Below are 6,543 nucleotides of genomic sequence, written 5' to 3'. Positions count from 1 at the left end.
TTGTATGAATTTTTTTAATTTAAACTTACTCAAGGTATATGTTGACCCAGAAAAATAACTAAAGACATATTGCTCATCATATAAATATATATATATATAAGTTTCAGTAGCAACATCGGATTTCTAGCTAACAACCAATCAAGAAGGAAGAAAGCTCGATTTCAATAGATCGGAGGCTAGGGCAAGGGCAAGGAAGGAGAAGGGAGGAGCTATGGCTAATCAGTCCATCCATCAAGCCTAGAGAAAGGAAGTATGCCAGTCGGCGAAAACATTAAAAGGGAATGGCGCTTCCAACGTTTAGATGTCGGAAGACCTTGACGTGAGTAGACCTTCTAAGATCCACCGCGTGACCTGTATGAACACAGCAAATTGACTCGCAGCTTCGAAAACAGGAAAGCGGAAACAAAGCTCAACAGAACTAGCCACACATCGACAGCTAACTCGATGATCTAGTGGCCAGTGCCAGAGAGTCGACTCGCTTTAGGTAGGAGTCCCCTGGCTTCCTTTCAGCGTTCACTTCCTTATCCCTATAAGTCGAGCTAGGGAAGGAAGTAGTGGGATAGAGTGAGTGAGAATTTCACTCCCAGGATAAGAGTCAGCTGTCCGGAGATCTTACCTGCATGTAAAATCCCATGCTATATATATATATATATATAATGCCTAAACATTTTGAATGGTCACGAGAATAATGCTTACATTCACAACAAAAAATTTCATGATTTAAAATTTCTTTTAAAATGATTCCAACCATTTCTAACTATGTACTTTAATAAACAAAGAAAATAATCAAAAAGAAAATCTCTAGAAAGAAAAAGGATGTTAACATATTTATATATTTATTATAAGATATTATGCTTTTATTACTTTAATTTTTCTAGCATCTATATATAGTCTTATATATTGTATTATTCTTAACCCACTCAATAATAGATAACCCTTTCTTCAGATTACTTTATTGTTTCTAACATGATATCAAGAGTATAGGTTTTTTTTTTCTCTATGGAAATTAGTTCATAGTCCTTTTGTTTTTTCTTTCGATAGTGTTCTTTGACCTTGATTTTTTATCCTTTTCCGACGCCTTAGTTCGTCACTGCCTTTACTACCGTCTTCGTCTCGTCGTCACGAGTTCAACGAGTCTAAAATCATTGCCAGCAATCACTGGACGTGCCTTCACGTGCTGCCTGAAGCTCGTTATTCGCTTTAGATTCTTTCTCCCTCCAAACGCCTCCAGCACCGTTGGATCCATACCCAAGATCAACGGTCTAGCAGTGTCTTACGTGTCACGCAACGGCATAACACACGGACCCATTTTCAACCCGTGTCCCTCTCGGCCCAGCCCGACCCGCCTCCAGACCCACGTGCCACATCCTCGCCACGTCAGCATTGACGTGTTTTCCTCCTCTAATTCGGCATTGCCATGTGTCCTCTTCTGCTGACATGGCTGCTGATGTGGCAGACTGTGGGACCCTTTCTAAGGTTTTTTTGGTGAGCTCTTTCCGATTCTTACCTACGTTTTATCGATTTCTATCCCGATTTTTCAGTTTCTTCTCTTTTTTGTCTTTGTTTCTGCTATTATGGAAAAATCATATATTTTTCAACCTACATACAGGAAGGATAAATTTTGCCGAAACTGTCATCATTTTGGTCACCTACTCCCAGACTGCCCCTCTGTTGAATGTCGAAAATGCAAGTAAAAAGAACATATTGGCTTCAATTTCCCAATATTATTTTGTCATTATTGCAAACTCTTGTGACATTTGATTACTACCTGTTTTACTCGCCCACCACGTCCTAATCAGACCAAGTATCATTCTCGTACCAACTTCTCTAAGACAGTGTCTGCTTTGCTGCTGCTACTGTTGCTACTAAATCTACCAATTCTACTTCTCTCAACCCATCTTCAGTCTCTCTATCTGCTATTGAGTTTCTTCTTAAGCAACTTCTCTCCTTTACTTGTAATACTCCTGCTGCTTTTTTCACTCCTCTAGGTAATTATAAATGGTATTTTGATTCTGGTTACTTTCATCACATATCTCATTTGCGTTATCTTTTCTCGACTTTCTCTACCACTACAAATGCACCTTCCGTCAACACTGTTGATGGTTCCCTCCTGCATGCGACACATAAAGGTTTTATTTCACAGTCAAATCTTAATCTCCCTGATACTTATTTTATTCCAAAATTAAACTTTAATCTTATTCCTGTTGGTCAACTTGTTAATCTCGGTTTTGATATCAATTTTTCTATTTCTGGTTGTCATGTGCAGGATCATCGGACAGGACAAATCATCGGGATTTGACATAAGGTCGAAAGGTTGTTTGAACTCGAGAACTTTCATATTCCTCCTATATCAAATCTCTGTATTGTTTCTTCTCCATCTACCATTCATTTGAGGCATCACTGTCTTGCCTACAGCTCCTTAGAAAAATTGCATCCTCTTGTGTCTAAGGGTGTTTTAGGTTAGGATAATAATGAGTCTTTTTATTGTATTTCTTCTCAAACTGCAAAACATCCAGCTTTATCTCTTTACAACAATCCGTCTCTTGCTTGCTCTCCTTTTGATCTTATCCACTCTGATATTTGGGGTCCCTCTCCTACCGCTTCTATGGGAAGGGTTAAATATTTGTAGTTTTTATTGATGATTATTCATGTTTTACTTGAGTTTATTTGATGACTAATTGCCATGAGTTGCCTTATATTTATATTAACTTTGCCACTATGATTAAAAATTTTTCAAAAGTTTTTTGACGCGATAATGCTATGGAATATCGTGACTCAAAACTTTTAAATTTTCTTGTTGAACAGGATACTTTGTCTGAGTTTTCTTACCCTAGTACGTCTCAACTAAATGGACGGGATGAATGCAAATACTGTCACATTCTTTACTCTGTTCATGCAATGCTTATTTCTTTTTCGTGTCCTGAGCGTACTTGGAGCGAAGCTGTTCTCACTGTTATCCATGTTATCAATAGACTTCCTTCTTCTATCCTTGGTAACCTTACTCTCTTTGAACGTCTTTATCATACTTCTCCAGATTGCAGTTCTCTTCGAATTTTTGGTTGTGTCTATTTTGTTCTTCTTCAGCCTCATGAACATAATAAACTTGAACCTCGAGCTCGCATGTGTTGTTTCCTTGGTTATGACACTGAACACAAGGATTATAGTTGTTGGGATCCTCTCTCTAGGCATATTCGTATATATTGTCATGTTGTATTCTGTGAGTATCACATGTTTTTTAGGTTCTCCTCATTTGAGTCAATTCCATCTACTCAGTCACCATTTTTCATTAACCCCAATGTTAATCTTTTTTCTAGTAATAATTCTACAGATTCTATCTCAAGTTATCCTTTCGAGCCTCCTACTCTTCTGCCTTCTTCATCTCCTGATGATCCAAGACTGGACGATGATTCTGCTCCTGCTGTCATACCTCCTCCCTCCAATCGTTCTTCTAGGGTATGAAATCTACCTCCTCATCTTCTTGATTTTCATTGTTTTTCTTTTACTCATTATCACCATGAACCTCAATCATTCCGAGAAGCCTCCACAAATCCAAATTCCGGGCAAGCAATGCAAACAAAAATTCAGGCACTTGAAAAAATACACACTTGGAATTTGGTTGATCCTCCTTTTGATCACGAAATTGTGGGTAGTAAATGGGTATACAAGATCAATACTCGCTCTGATGGTTCTATTGACCATTGTAAGGCACAATTGGTTGTTCAAGGATGTACGCAAGAGTATGGTATTGATTATAAAGAGGCTTTCGCTCCTGTTGCTTGTCTTACATCTGTTTGCACTCTCCTTGCCATTGCTACAGTAAAAAAATGGTCTCTTAGTCAGATGGATGCAAGGAATGCATTTCTTAATGAGAATTTAAAAAAGAAGGTCTATATGAAACTACCTCCGGGATATCTTTGTCCTTTTAGCAAAGTCTGTCTCCTTCGTAAGGCAATTTATGGTCTTAAGCAAACTTCTCGTGAATGGTTTGAAAAGTTCAACACCACTATATGCAATTTCGATTTCACTTGCAGCCCTCTTGGGAATGCTCTTTTTATTCGTAAAAGTGAACGTGAGATTGTTCTTCTACTTTTGTATGTTGATGACATGATCATTACTGGAAATGATGTTGATAGTATCTCTAATCTTAAATCATCCATTCACCACACTTTTAAGATGAAAGATTTTGATTCTCTCAATTATTTTCTTGGACTTGAAGTCATATCCTCAGATGACGGAATCTATCTCTTTCAAGCTAAGTATGCTTCTGATCTTCTTGTTCGTGCTGGAATTACAGATAGCCGCACTGAGTCTACTCCTCTTGAGCCTAATGTTCGGTTTACTCCTGTGGATGACACTGTTTTAGATAATCATACTCTTTATCGATAGTTAGTTGGAGGTCTCGTCTACTTGATTGTCACTCGACCAGACATCATCTATCTAGTTCATGTTCTTAACCAGTTCTTGTCAGCTTCTCGTACTACTCACTATGTTACCGTTCTTCGCATTCTTCGCTACATCAAAGGCACTTTGTTTCATGGTCTTCATTTTTCTGCTCATTTATCCTTAACCCTACAGGCATACTCAGATGCTGATTGGGCTGATGATCCCACTAATCGTCATTCTACTGCTGATTATTGTTTGTTTTTTTGTGACTCTCTCATTTTCTAGCAAGCCAAGAAACAAACGTTCACTGCTCGATCAAGCACCGAAGCTGAATATCATGCCCTCGCTGATACCACTGCTGAGGTTGTCTCGATTCATTGGCTTCTCGAAGACTTAGGTGCCCTTCAGTCATCCCCAACTGATGTTTATTATGACAACTGCAGTGCCATTTAGATTGCCCATAATGATATTTTTCATGAACGCACCAAACACATTGAGATTGATTATCATTTTGTCCGACAACGTCTTCTTATTGATGTTGTTTGTCTCATAGCTGTATGTTGGAACTCTATAAATTAGACTACTACTGATATCTTCACGAAGGTTCATCATCCTACTTATTTTCAAACTCTAGTGTTCAAACTCGAGATAGTATCTTTGGCTCCCACTTGAGTTTAAGAGGGATGTTAGAGTATAATTACGATCAATTAGTATCAATTATAATTATTTAACATATCTGTATATTTTTTATAAGATATTATGATTTTATTACTTTGATTCTTTTAACATCTATATATAATCTTATATATTATATTATTCTTAACCCATTCAATAATAAACAATCCTTTTTTTAGATTACTCTCTTATTTTTAACTTATATATTTGTTACAAATATTGAAAAAAATAGACTAAAGTAAAGAGTAATGACTTCAATTATAAAATTTTACCAAGATAATAATTTATACGACAATGTTAAGAAAAATTATTTTATTTAATATTTAATAAATTTTAATTATTTTTTATTAATTTATTTTGATTACCAAACATTTTGGTTTGTCGTAATACATCATCGTGTATTCAATGTTTATTGAATCGGCATATCGAAACCTAACATTGTAAAAACAATGTATCACATTTGGCTTTGACGACGTCAACGCATACTTTAATTTAAAATTTAATTACAAAATGATAGCAGCAAATCACCTCTATATGATTCTTATCGGTGTGCGCCGGCTAAAAATTAAAAATACATGAGCACCACCATTTTAAAGTAAGGTAGGGTATCGGAAAAGAAAAAAGTGAGATTCTTATAATATATATGTGACGTTCTATTTTAAAGTCTAGAAACATTTTTTCATGTTTATTTCATATTATGATTGATTAGCTTAGTTTATGTTAGTGGCTAATCATTAAACTAACATCACGCTTTAATCAGAGATAAAATGGATAATGATTCGGTAGCATATATAGAATTGACAAGTAAATTTTTAAAGGGCACCTCATCATCTTAGCTTCGTGAATTCTATATAATATTTGAAACGAAATAGAATAGTAAGTTACATATGCTCAAGCAGTATTAGATGTAAACCCAATCCAAAAAGTAAACATGGCTAACTTTAATTATTTTAGATTTATTTTTTATTATCTATTTTTTAAATATTTTTTTCTATTGGATGGTACAATGAATAAGAAACTTCTTTACATTTATGGAGTTGTAGTTTTGTAGATTTTATATAAATTTAAAAAATATTTCATTACCATGGTAAACCTTTTTTTTTCTCTTATGATATTATAATATTATAAAACTTGGGCTTTACATATATTCATATATAATGCATTCCTTAACGAAATAGTGACAATTCTGAAAAGTCTATTTATGATTGTCACTATTTATTATAATTTGTGACTATTTGTTATAATCTATTTTATTTGTATTCTAAAACACTAGAAATAATACTTTTTAAGATATTTTGTATTGCTAGAAATATATTATTGTTGGTATAAATGCTAAGTTACTAAGTCCAAAATAGTGACAAATCTAGAAAGTCTTCCCTACAAAGTTATTTTTAATAAAAAATAAAAAATTCATGAGAGAGAAAGAGAGAGATGGATGCTCGCCTAAGTAAGCTTGTTTGCTAATAACTATTTTGAATGATTTAA

The sequence above is a fragment of the Arachis ipaensis genome, chromosome B02 (genome assembly GCF_000816755.2).
Source record: "Arachis ipaensis cultivar K30076 chromosome B02, Araip1.1, whole genome shotgun sequence".
Taxonomy (NCBI): domain Eukaryota; kingdom Viridiplantae; phylum Streptophyta; class Magnoliopsida; order Fabales; family Fabaceae; genus Arachis; species Arachis ipaensis.
Note: the sequence above shows the minus strand (reverse complement) of the source record.